The 13,160-nt window shown below is 39.0% G+C and overlaps 1 protein-coding gene across 1 annotated transcript in view; it reads left to right on the forward strand.

Moving 5' to 3' along the window:
- The window catches only part of LOC306874612 (NACHT, LRR and PYD domains-containing protein 3-like), a gene marked incomplete at its 3' end in the record, with an annotated part of 89,305 nt that overhangs the window by 55,399 nt on the left and 20,746 nt on the right, over positions 1–13,160 (forward strand). The window lies entirely within an intron of this gene.

The following is a 13,160-nucleotide window of genomic DNA, read 5'->3' on the forward strand; positions in this document are numbered from 1 at the left end:
GCAGCTCAATTTACTACAGTATGGATGCTATAAATTGAAGACCATCAGGTGATTTAAAACCTTTAAATACTTACTCAGAGTGTACATTTCAAATAACCTTTCTGCAACCATGCTGCAACGTAACAATCAGTTGATAAGCTGTATCTTGTTTTGATTCAATAATTTATCATTTCAAATGCCATATGGAAGTTTATAACTATCAGAAACATGTATTTCTTTGCATTAGCCTTTAAACTTATGCCATTTTCAGAATCAGAATTAGCTTTATTCACCAAGTGTGTGCAAACACAAAAGGAATTTTGTTATGTGCTTTTAAGGACTCTTAGTACATGCATGCATATATACATGCATATCTGACATGAGAACAGAAACATTTAAATAAGTAAAACTTAACGATAAATAATAATAATGCGTATGTATCTGGAACCGAATATTTATGTACAGATTTGTTCATTATTTACTCAAAATACAGCTGTATACATATATACATATGCAATATGCATACGTACACACACACACACACACACACACACACACACACAGTTTGAGTGACTAAAGACTCTCCAAGGACCACAGCTGGAGAATTGCAGAAAATAGTTGAGTCTTGGGATCAGAAAAAAAAGTCAAACAGTACCTACATCACCACATGTTGTTTGGGAGGGTTTCAAGAAAAATTCTCCTAGCTCATCCAAAAACGAACTCCGGCATATTCAGTTATCAGATGCGACTGGAACTTCAAATGGAACTGTCTTCTGTGGTCAGATGAAACTAAAAAATGAGCTTTTTAGCTTTTTAAATTAATCGTTTGATAAGGTTTGACCCCAACTTCTTGCCGTCATCGCAGTAATTTGGTAGGAAGGTAATCATTGCCTGAGTCCCAATGTGCGCACTATCCATCCTAAATTCTATGTGATATTACTAATTTTCAATACTATTTAGGGCAGATAGGGTGGATAGTATGCACATTGGGATGCAGGGATTGTGTGATTATGAGCTGCCGGGCTAGACAATTTTTTATGGGCTACTTTTATAATATACCACGGCCTCCCAAAGTGTAGGCTATATATACAGTGGTGTGAAGTGTTGGCCCCCTTCCTGATTTTTTTTATTTTTTTGCATGTTTGTCACACTTTAATGTTTCAGATCATCGAACAAATTTAAATATTAATCAAAGATAACACAAAGATAACCCCCCCCCCCCCCCCCCCGTTAAAACATAACTGTGGTTTATCACACCTGAGTTCCGTTTCTCTAGCCACACCCAGGCCTGATTACTGCCACACCTGTTCGCAATCAAGACATCACTTAAATAGGACCTGCCTGACAGAGTGAAGTAGACCAAAAGATCCTCAAAAGCTAGACGTCATGTTGAGATCCAAAGAAATTCAGGAACAAATGAGAAAGTAATTGAGATCTATCAGTCTGGAAAAGGTTATAAAGCCATTTCTAAAGCTTTGGGACTCCAGCGAACCACAGTGAGAGCCATTATCCACAAATGGCGAAAACATGGAACAGTGGTGAACCTTCCCAGGAGTGGCCGGCTGACCAAAATTACCCCAAGAGCGCAGCGACGACTCATCCAAGAGGTCACAAAAGACCCCACAACAACATCTAAAGACCTGCAGGCCTCACTTGCCTCAGTTAAGGTCAGTGTTCATGACTCCACTATAAGAAAGAGACTGGGCAAAAATGGCCTGCATGGCAGAGTTCCAAGACGAAAACCGCTGCTGAGCAAAAAGAACATAAAGGCTCGTCTCAGTTTTGCCAGAAAACATCTTGATGATCCCCAAGACTTTAGGGAAAATACTCTGTGGACTGACGAGACAAAAGTTGAACTTTTTGGAAGGTGCTTGTCCCATTACATCTGGCGTAAAAGTAACACCGCATTTCAGAAAAGGAACATCATACCAACAGTAAAATATGGTGGTGGTAATGTGATGGTCTGGGGCGGTTTTGCTGCTTCAGGACCTGGAAGACTTGCTGTGATAAATGGAACCATGAATTCAGCTGTCTACCAAAACATCCTGAAGGACAATGTCCGACCATCTGTCCGTGACCTCAAGCTGAAGCGAACTTGGGTTCTGCAGCAGGACAATGATCCAAAACACACCAGCAAATCCACCTCTGAATGGCTGAAGAAAAACAAAATGAAGACTTTGGAGTGGCCTAGTCAAAGTCATGACCTGAATCCTATTGAGATGCAGTCCAATGTGGCTGAATTACAATTCTGCCAAGATGAGTGGGCCAAAATTCATCCACAGCGCTGTAACAGACTCATTGCAAGCTATCGCAAACGGTTGATTGCAGTTGTTGCTGCTAAGGGTGGCCCAACCAGTTATTAGGTTTAGGGGGCAAGCACTTTTTCACACAGGGCCATGTGGGTTTGGATTTAGTTTAATGAAGCTCAAATGTAAATATTCTAATATTTTGAGATACTGATTTTTGACTTTCATGAGCTGTAAGCTCTAATCATCAAAATTAAAACTTTTGAAATGTTTTACTTTACATGTAATGAATCTAGAATATAAGAAAGTTTCACTTTTTGAAATGTTATAAAAAAAAAAAAATTTTTTTGAGATGTACCCGTCTATCTATCTATATATATATATATATATATATATATATATAATCCGCGAGTCGGGTGGGTCGGGTAATAAAAAATTGCATTTTGATTATTTGTGGGTTAATTATTATTAGTTAATAAATGTATTAACTACATTTTCTAAAATATGAACGTGTTTTAAATAGACTACAGAAATTCAATAAACTGTAAAGTAACACATTAAAGTTATTTAACAAAACATTTAGTCAAGAGCAGTGAGGGTTTTTCTCTGTCTTTCGTTGTTTGATTAACATTAATGACAGACGTCACAGCTTTATTAGGCTGCTGTCACAAGACCTGTTTCACGGATCCAATACTGATACACATGCATTTTTTTGCAACTTTTTACATTAACTTAAGACAAAACCAACAGTGCTTTTGAGGATACTCACCAGGACGACAATTTTGACGTTATTTTGTGTGTATTTGGCCACTTAAGTGCAACAAGCTTTGCTTGTACTCGCAGCGTGCACTTTGGATGTGACTGTGAGCTCAGAGAAAAGCTCCTCTGGAGCGCGAGAGTACCGAAAGGCTTAAAAAGATGGGCAAATGACCAATTAGGCAATTGACAATTGTCAACTGTACCAAAACGCGAGATAAAGTCTTGTATCGCAGCGTGCAGCTATAGATGCGCTGATGTGAAGAGAAGGTCAAAGAGAGAGGACTTGGTACAGCTGAATCACTCACGCTATTTTTAGATGACTGATTTTGATCTGATGTTTTGTGAATTTATTTACTCATCTAACCTACACACTATACTGAATAAATGTTTTGCAGGAATTTCCCTCATTTTAAAGTCGAAAGCTGTGGGAATATATGCACAATCCCACACCCACAATCTTCACTCTGGAGTTGTACAAGTTCTGAATGTTGGGCAGGTGCAAACCAATTATCCTTTCTGCTGTCCTAACTGTTCTTTGCAGTCTTCTTGTATCTGATTTGCTGGCTGACCCAAACCAGACAGTTATAGAAGAGCACAGAACGGATTCAATAACAGCTGAGTAAAACTGTGTCATCTGCACCTGTAGCAAGTTTAACTTTTTCAGTTGACGAAGAAAGTACAACCTCTGCTGAGCCTTTTTCACGATGGAGTCAATGTGAATTTCCCACTTCAGGTCCTAAGAGATGGTAGTGCCCAGGAACTTTAATATCTCCACTGCAGCTACAGTGCTCTCCAGGATGGTGAGTGGGGGGAGTGCAGGGGGGTTTCTCCTGAAGTCCAAGATCATCTCTACAGTTTTGAGCGTGTTCAGCTCCAGGTTGTTAAGACTGCACCAGACAGCCAGCTGCTCAACCTCTTGTCTGTAAACAGACTCATCACTGGTCTGGATGAGACCGATAACTGTGATGTCATCTGCAAACTTCTGGAGTATGAGAGAGGGGTCTTTAGAGGTGTAGTCATTGGTGAACAGGGAGAAGAGCAGTGGGGAGAGGACACATCCCTGAAGGGTGCCAGTGCTGATGGTGCAGGTGTTGGATGTGAGTTTTCCGAGCCTCACTATCTGCTGCCTGTCTGTCAGGAAGCTGGTGATCCATTGACAAATGGAGGTGGGTACAGAGAGCTTTGTCAGTTTATTCAGAAGGGTATCTGGGATGATGGTGTTGAAAACGGAGCTGAAGTCCACAAACAGGATCCTTGCATAAGTCCCTGGTTTGTACAGATGTTGCAGAATGTAGTGCAGTCTCATGTTGACTGCATCATCCACAGACCTGTTTGCTCAGTTAAGCAAACTGCAGGGGATCCACTAAGGGTCCAGTGATGTCCTTCAAGTAGGCCAACACGAGCCTCTCAAATGATTTCAAGACCACAGACATTAAAGCAAAGGGTCTGTAGTCATTTAGCCCTGCTATTTTTTTTTATTTCTGGGGTACAGGGATGATGGTGGAGTGTTTGAAGCAGGAGGGGACTTCACACAGCTCCAGTGATCTGTTGAAGATTAGTGTGAAGATAGATGACAGCTGGACAGCACAGGCTCTGAGGCAGGCTGGAGAAACACCATCTGGGTCTTTGGCTTTCCTTAACTTTGCATACAAGTCGTGGCCTAATGGTTAGAGAGTTGGACTCGTAACCTAAAGGTTGCGAGCTTGAGTCTCAGATCCGGCAGGACTTGTAGGTAGGGGGAGTGACTGTACAGCGCTTTCTCCACCCTCAATACCACGACTGAGGTGCCCTTGAGCAAGGATAAATGGCTGCCCACTGTTTCCGGATATGTGTTCACTGCTGTGTGTGTGCACTTTGGTTGGGTTAATAGATTAAAAATTCTGAGTATGGGCAACCATACTTGGCCAAATGTCACGTCACTTTCACTTTCACTTTCATAATCTTCACCGATCTTAAGTGCAGGCTGAGACAGTAGGGGAGGGCGAGGGTGTTAATGGCTGTGTTGTGAGACGGTCAGAGTGGGTGTGGGGTGTCAGACAGGCTTTTGCTGGTCTTCAGCCAGTTGTTGAATGGCCTCAGTGCTGGGGGATGGGGTTGTATCTGTTGATGGCGTTCAGGTCATTCCACACTGATGTAGTCTTTACCACTCTTATCTCCCTATTTAGTGTGTATTTGGCCTGTTTGCACAAGTCCTTGTCCCCACTCCTGTAGGCATCCTCTTTGGCCTGGCGAAGGTGTTTGAGTTTTGCACTGAACCAAGGTTTGTTGTTGTTAAATGTTTAATAAGTCCTGGTGGGAACACGCATGTCCTCACAGAAACTGATGTAGGATGTCAATGAGCTCATCCAGATCAGTAGCTGCAGCCTCAAAAACACTCCAATCAGTGAGGGCAAAGCAGGCTTAAAGCAAACTTAGGTTTGCTTGATTATCTACACATCTTTTTTTAAATCATGTTAAAATGCATCAAATATGATACTTCAGGCTTTTGAGGAACGTTTATTTGTTAATCTCTCAATCATCAATGCATTGTATTGCATTATATGTTTTGACCCATTTGATTAAAAAAAAAAAAAAAAAAACATTTCACTAAGACACATTATTTGGACATATAGGATGACAATTGATACTTAAATTTGTTTTATGCAAGTAGTCTGCTATACTGTCATAAAGATATGACTGACAATACATTACAAGATTTCAAAATTTCTTCTTACTTTTTGGCCTAAATATTAGTAACTGTATCTACAATTTTATATTTTCTTAGTTTGGGCCTCTGAATAAAACTGAAGTGACCCCCAACCCCCCCCCCCCCCCCCCCCCCCACCCCCCCCTTAAAAAAATAATAAAATGTAGCGAGAACACCATTGCAACAGTACGTGGTTGTAGATACACACAAAGACGAAAGAGTAGATGAAATAATTATTTAATAAGCATCAACACACATTTTCATTAGAACACATTAATCCAGGACGAAGAAGAGAAAGAAACTGAAAGCGTATAAAGACTGGGAAACAAAGGAGCAAACGAGATGATTCATACAAAACAGGTGATTATAAATGAGCGCTGATTAACAAAATGAGAACAGGACATACCAAATAAGGCCAGACAGGAGCTAAACAGAAACCAACACGTAACAGATATCACCCCCCTCCCGGAAGGCGCGTCTTGCGCCATAACAGTACCATCGGGGAGGGGGGGGGCGGCAACCCTGGAGGCTGGTGCAGGACAGGAACAGGGAGGAGACGAGGAGAGACTCCAGGGCGGATCACTGAGCCAAGGGAGTTCGGGGAGCCATGGCGGATCAGGAGACGAAGAAAGCTTGGATGAAACCAGCGGGGGCTTAGGAGACTCTGGGGTTAGGATAGGCACAGAGAACTCCAGGGGTAGCGCCATATCCATGAGCGCTGGGGCAGGAGATGGCGGCCTTAATATCCCCGCGAATGGCGGGCTTGACTGCGCCATGGACGGCGGTGGGCTTGGCTGGAGGACGGCTATCGGACTGCAAGGCTGGTTCTGGATACCTGCATGATTCGTCATAGACATAAACAGAGAGAAGTTTGCTCTGGCTATGTTCTTCTGAAACACGCACGCAGTTCTGTTTAATAACCGCTAGAGCACCAAAAGTTACGGACTGCAGCTTTAATTAACTGATGTTTAAAACCTGAGAAACATTTAAATTGAGCTTGGAACAACTAAAAAGTAAAATGGATCCTCCCACTAATACACTGACTGTGGAAACATATTAGTGGAAATGATCTATGTTTGCTGAAATCTACCCATAAGCAGGATGAGAACAGCAAAATGTATAGAATTGCCCAATGAAATTATGTAATCTAAAGTTGTCTTCTACTTTCTATAGGTTTTTGAAAAGTCCTGCTGCCCAGGAAGCATGTGAGTATCTCACTGAAGTTCTGGGTAAAAGTCCATTATTACTGACAGAACTGGATCTGAGTGAAGATAAATTAGGAGATCTGGATTGGGAGAAACTCTCTGCTCTTCTGATGGACACTCATAGCAAACAGGAGAAAATTAAGTGAGTCAACATGATTTAATAAGCAAGATAATAAACTTAATAAGCAAAAATGTGGTTAACAATTTTTATAAAAGGTGTATAAGAAATGAAAAATATAATTGAAACAAAATAAGAGAAAAATACAGAAATCAAATAATATACTGCAATCAGTATATGCAGCACAGTGCTCAGTAAAAACAATGTTTGCATTTTAATGTGCCTACTGACCTTTTCTGGAAGGTGATTTCCATGTGTTGTTGAACAACCCTTATCTTCATTGTAGCTAAGGGAGTTGATTGCAGTCTATTTTGCTAGTGATTAGGTGATTATAGTCCATTTTACTAGTGATGAAAACATAACAGCTTTATCAAGTTGTAGTGGGATATAAAAATATGTTTCTTGCTATATTTTTGAGATGATAGTTTGCTGATTTAGTTATTACTTGACGTGACTACAGTGGCCTGTAGCACGAAGCCGATTTGGGTTTTTACCCAGGTAAGTTCACGTGTGTATGTATATGTGTGTATATATATATATATATATATATATATATATATATATATATATATATATATATATATATATATATATATATATATATATATATATATATATATATATATATATATATATATATATATACGTATACATACAAACATACACACACATATATGTATATGTGTGTGTGTGTATATGTGTATATATATATATATACTGTACAGGTCCTTTTCAAAAAATTAGCATATTGTGATAAAGTTCATTATTTTCTGTAATGTACTGATAAACATTAGACTTTCATATATTTTAGATTCATTACAACACAACTGAAGTAGTTCAAGCCTTTTATTGTTTTAATATTGATGATTTTGGCATACAGCTCATGAAAACCCAAAATTCCTATCTCAAAAAATTAGCATATCATGAAAAGGTTCTCTAAACGAGCTATTAACCTAATCATCTGAATCAACTAATTAACTCTAAACACCTGCAAAAGATTCCTGAGGCTTTTAAAAACTCCCAGCCTGGTTCATTACTCAAAACCGCAATCATGGGTAAGACTGCCGACCTGACTGCTGTCCAGAAGGCCATCATTGACACCCTCAAGCAAGAGGGTAAGACACAGAAAGAAATGTCTGAACGAATAGGCTGTTCCCAGAGTGCTGTATCAAGGCACCTCAGTGGGAAGTCTGTGGGAAGGAAAAAGTGTGGCAGAAAACGCAGCACAACGAGAAGAGGTGACCGGACCCCGAGGAAGATTGTGGAGAAGGACCGATTCCAGACCTTGGGGGACCTGCGGAAGCAGTGGACTGAGTCTGGAGTAGAAACATCCAGAGCCACCGTGTACAGGCGTGTGCAGGAAATGGGCTACAGGTGCCGCATTCCCCAGGTCAAGCCACTTTTGAACCAGAAACAGCGGCAGAAGCGCCTGACCTGGGCTACAGAGAAGCAGCACTGGACTGTTGCTCAGTGGTCCAAAGTACTTTTTTCGGATGAAAGCAAATTTTGCATGTCATTCGGAAATCAAGGTGCCAGAGTCTGGAGGAAGACTGGGGAGAGGGAAATGCCAAAATGCCTGAAGTCCAGTGTCAAGTACCCACAGTCAGTGATGCTGGTGTTGGTCCACTGTGTTTTATCAAGGGCAGGGTCAATGCAGCTAGCTATCAGGAGATTTTGGAGCACTTCATGCTTCCATCTGCTGAAAAGCTTTATGGAGATGATTTCATTTTTCAGCACGACCTGGCACCTGCTCACAGTGCCAAAACCACTGGTAAATGGTTTACTGACCATGGTATTACTGTGCTCAACTGGCCTGCCAACTCTCCTGACCTGAACCCCATAGAGAATCTGTGGGATATTGTGAAGAGAAAGTTGAGAGACGCAAGACCCAACACTCTGGATGAGCTTAAGGCCGCTATCGAAGCATCCTGGGCCTCCATAACACCTCAGCAGTGCCACAGGCTGATTGCCTCCATGCCACGCCGCACTGAAGCAGTCATTTCTGCAAAAGGATTCCCGACCAAGTATTGAGTGCATAACTGAACATAATAATTTGAAGGTTGACTTTTTTTGTATTAAAAACACTTTTCTTTTATTGGTCGGATGAAATATGCTAATTTTTTGAGATATGAATTTTGGGTTTTCATGAGCTGTATGCCAAAATCATCAATATTAAAACAATAAAAGGCTTGAACTACTTCAGTTGTGTTGTAATGAATCTAAAATATATGAAAGTCTAATGTTTATCAGTACATTACAGAAAATAATGAACTTTATCACAATATGCTAATTTTTTGAAAAGGACCTGTATATGTATATGTGTATATATGTATATGTATATGTATATACTGTATATGTATTGTGCATTCCTGCCTCTGCTGAATTACTTTTATCCCCGGAGGGGATAAAAACATCCCGCGAAGCTGCTCTGAAGTCCCAATCTGAATCAAATGATTCGCAATACGCGATCTGATTGGATCGCTTCGAAACAGTGAATCATTTTGCGACGCAATCGTTTAACTCATTCGGAGTTTCAAAAAGCTCCGTTGTGTTCTTTGCTCGCTTTCTCTACATAATTTATTCGTTGTTTGAATAACTGTGGAAATTAAATCATTACAATTAATAGGCCTAACGTATGGCTACAATGTTTTTATTGAACTGCGATCACGTTAAATTCAATTTGTCGTATTAAAAACATAAACATTTTCAAAAGCATCCCCCCCTCTATTTTTTTCACAAATCACACCCTGTATATATATACACACACACACACAAATCCTTAGTTGGGGACATACATACACACACACACTTATATATATATATATATATAAGTGTGTGTGTGTATGTATGTCCCCAACTAAGGATTTTCACAGTCGAATCGGAATTTTCGATTCTTGCCGATAGTCGACTGATAGTTGAATCATATGTTTGGGACGGGGGGGCAAAATGCATTACCAAGAGTCAAGTCAGACACTTGTCATAAAGTCATAATTACTGATGTTAACACACAGGGAAAATGTGTAATGGATGCCTCACAGATACAAAAATAATGTTTTATATTTTGATTAAAAGATAGTTAACATTAAACATTAGCGAAACCCTAAGAATTCACATGATAAATATGATATGACCAGTAGAATGGCAGCATTTGATAGCAGGTTTTTAATCAATGGGATTTAACTTATAATTTATCTCATATAGAATACGTTTCGTTATTTATACAACATAACGTTAATATTACGACTTATAGGCTATCTGCACAAAATTCCTATCTGCATGAATGCGTCTGTGTGGCTCTGAATGACCTCTTGTTGTGGATGCGTTCTTCACGCAACAACGTGCAAAAACACAGCAACTAAACTCTAAAAATTCACAGCGTTTTTTTTTTTTTTATTATAATAGTGTCTCATTATAATGTTATGTATATGACAATCCCAGTCATACTTATTAATATTCTGCATTGTTGTTTGTTCTGCTTGCGGTGTGCGCTGACGAGATGTACTACATTGAACTTATAGGCTACATCTTAATAGGCTGTATATTAACTTATTGGGAGAAAACCAGTAGGTCTGTGTGAAAGCAGACATTTGAGCACCTCCATATAGCCAAAATGGCATGATCATAACACCCCGTGAATATTCGACTGTGAGATTGGGAGTCGAATCAGCCTCCTCCAATCGAAGCATCGAACCGTCGACTATTCAGGGTCACCCCTAATATATATATTTAATTTAATTTGATTCCTTTGCGTAGTCATATTTTCTTTGAGTGTTTATTCCTGCCTTGTAAATTCATTTAAATTTATTATATTTTTAATAACAACATCTCTTAATCTTTAGCAGAAAAGGGAATTGCTGACTCTCGCAAGAAGTGAATCAAACTGACGCTTTGCTGTTGCTCTCCATATACTGTGCAATTGGCTGTTTGCTGCACGTGTCACGCACTACAGTTAATCACAGATTCTGGTTCAAACTCTTGAGTTGTCAGAGAACATTTATTTTGAGTTTTGTGAGCCCGCTGATCCTGACCTAAAACAGGTTGGCTTTATCGGGTTTTGTCAACTCAAAATTACTCTGCAACTCTGAGTTTGTTCATCTCGCTTTGTGCTACAGGCCACTGAATTCCAAAATCACACCAATATTCCTGACTTGATGTTTTGTTTTGTGATCACTAAAATTCTGTGTTTACTGAAGTTTTGGGTTAACTTTAGAATTTAATCCTTATTCCCAAATACAATAACCTCTGTTTTTCTTTATTTAAATGAAGAATTGGTGCATCCATCTGTTACTTTCATCAATACACTGGCACAGGGAGTCAGTGGGACTGTAGTGATAGAGAGGGTGAATAGAGTTAGGTAGATATGGGTTGTCTTCTGCATAGCTGTGACGAGCAGTTTGGTTCTTTTTTTATTATTTGGCCTAGTGAAACCATATACAAGTTAAACAGGAACAGTGCAAGAATCAAGCATTGGTCAGCAGTGTTGTTCACAAAGTAACTTTTCTCTTCTAAGTATGACCTGAACCTTTTTATAAATCACTTATTGTATAATATAATACATTATACAATATCTTTATTCATTATAAAGACTATCAGTCATGTGTGGGTGCACATATAAAGACCTGTTGATCTGATGTGTGTTAAATATTGTATGTGCTGAAGTACAGTAAGTTAAAGAAAAGAATGCTGTTTTTTGTGTTCAGGCTGAATAATTGTGAGCTGACAGAGAAAAGCTGTTCAGTTCTAGCTACTGTTCTCTCCTCCAAAACCATCCTGAAAGAGATGAACCTGAACAACAGCCGTCTGCTGGACTCAGGAGTCAAAGAGATCTGTGAGGGACTGAAGAATCCTGTGTGTGAGCTGAAGATACTCAAGTGAGTACATTACACCAGCAGCAACACTCAACACAGCAGCACTCACAAAATATATTATATTTATTGAATATTTATATTAACACTAGAACCGCCACAGGGTAGATTTTACCCGTGGCTGTGTTTCAAATGTACATAACAGATTTTCAACAAACCATTCAAGTCTCCAAGTCATTGACTTTTACTAAAATTATGTAATTTACAATACAATGTTGTTAAAAATTATTTAGATAAAACCAGATTTAAAAAACGGAGCATTTATACCTATAAGCGCTGCGCGGGTCATATTTACCCACTATATAATGCCTGTATTTTCGCGTTGTCATATTCTTGCCGCTTATGCTTTAACATAGCATTACTAGGCAACGCCTTTCACTCACTGATTTAGCGGTTATCAGTTTCATAAATAAAGTCAAAATGACTAAAAGAAGGCGATTTATGGAAGTTAGGTATTAGAAACACTAAATGCCATGAGTGATGGAGAGTCTGATGGTTAAGTTATGCGTCCTGAGTCGGCTAAACCCTAGGGTAATCATATTTAGATGTTTTAGCCTAACGTTGCTCATAATTGGTCAAACTTTGATTTTATTATTTAAGTTTTGTCTTGCCATATAGTTTATTGTTCACTACTGTGTTGCTATTTAATCTAGTCTGGCCGTTTCCTGAAGAAAAAAATAAATAAATCTGATCTATGATGTAATGAATAAAACTTTTTTTTGTTTTTTTGATTAGCCAAAGTTTATTGGTGGTGTTCTCTTATTCAAATTATAAATGATATAACTAAACAAATTAATAATTGGGCCTAGGTGAAGCTGTGCGCTTGAATTTGTCATAGCATCATCCTATACAGTGTGGTGAATTATTATTGCTCATTGTCTATTGGCTATTTTAGTCATTTAAATAACATGGGTTATCCTAATATTGATTAATGACATTGTATTATATTACACCACCCAAATATTTACTACCTTCTGATTTCCGTTGTCATTGCAGGCTTTTTTTAGCTTACTGACCATAATGGATGTGTAGGCTGCATTAAAAAAATCTTGAACATAAAACAACAGTTGACGAATTAAAAATATAGTTGATGACTAGACATAATTATTTCATGACTCTAGACAATTCTTTATGAAGACAGTGGCATAATACAGTGAAATATGTTCTTTAGCCATATAAAAACAGTTGCTATGTGTGTGGGTAAAATTTACCCGCTGGCGCATTTAGGTTTACATCGACCTCTGGTGTTAAACCTCCAGGAGTGGACAAAATATAAAATTACCTATACTGATCAGTACTGAC

The sequence above is a fragment of the Barbus barbus genome, assembly GCF_936440315.1.
Source record: "Barbus barbus genome assembly, chromosome: 9".
NCBI lineage: Eukaryota > Metazoa > Chordata > Actinopteri > Cypriniformes > Cyprinidae > Barbus > Barbus barbus.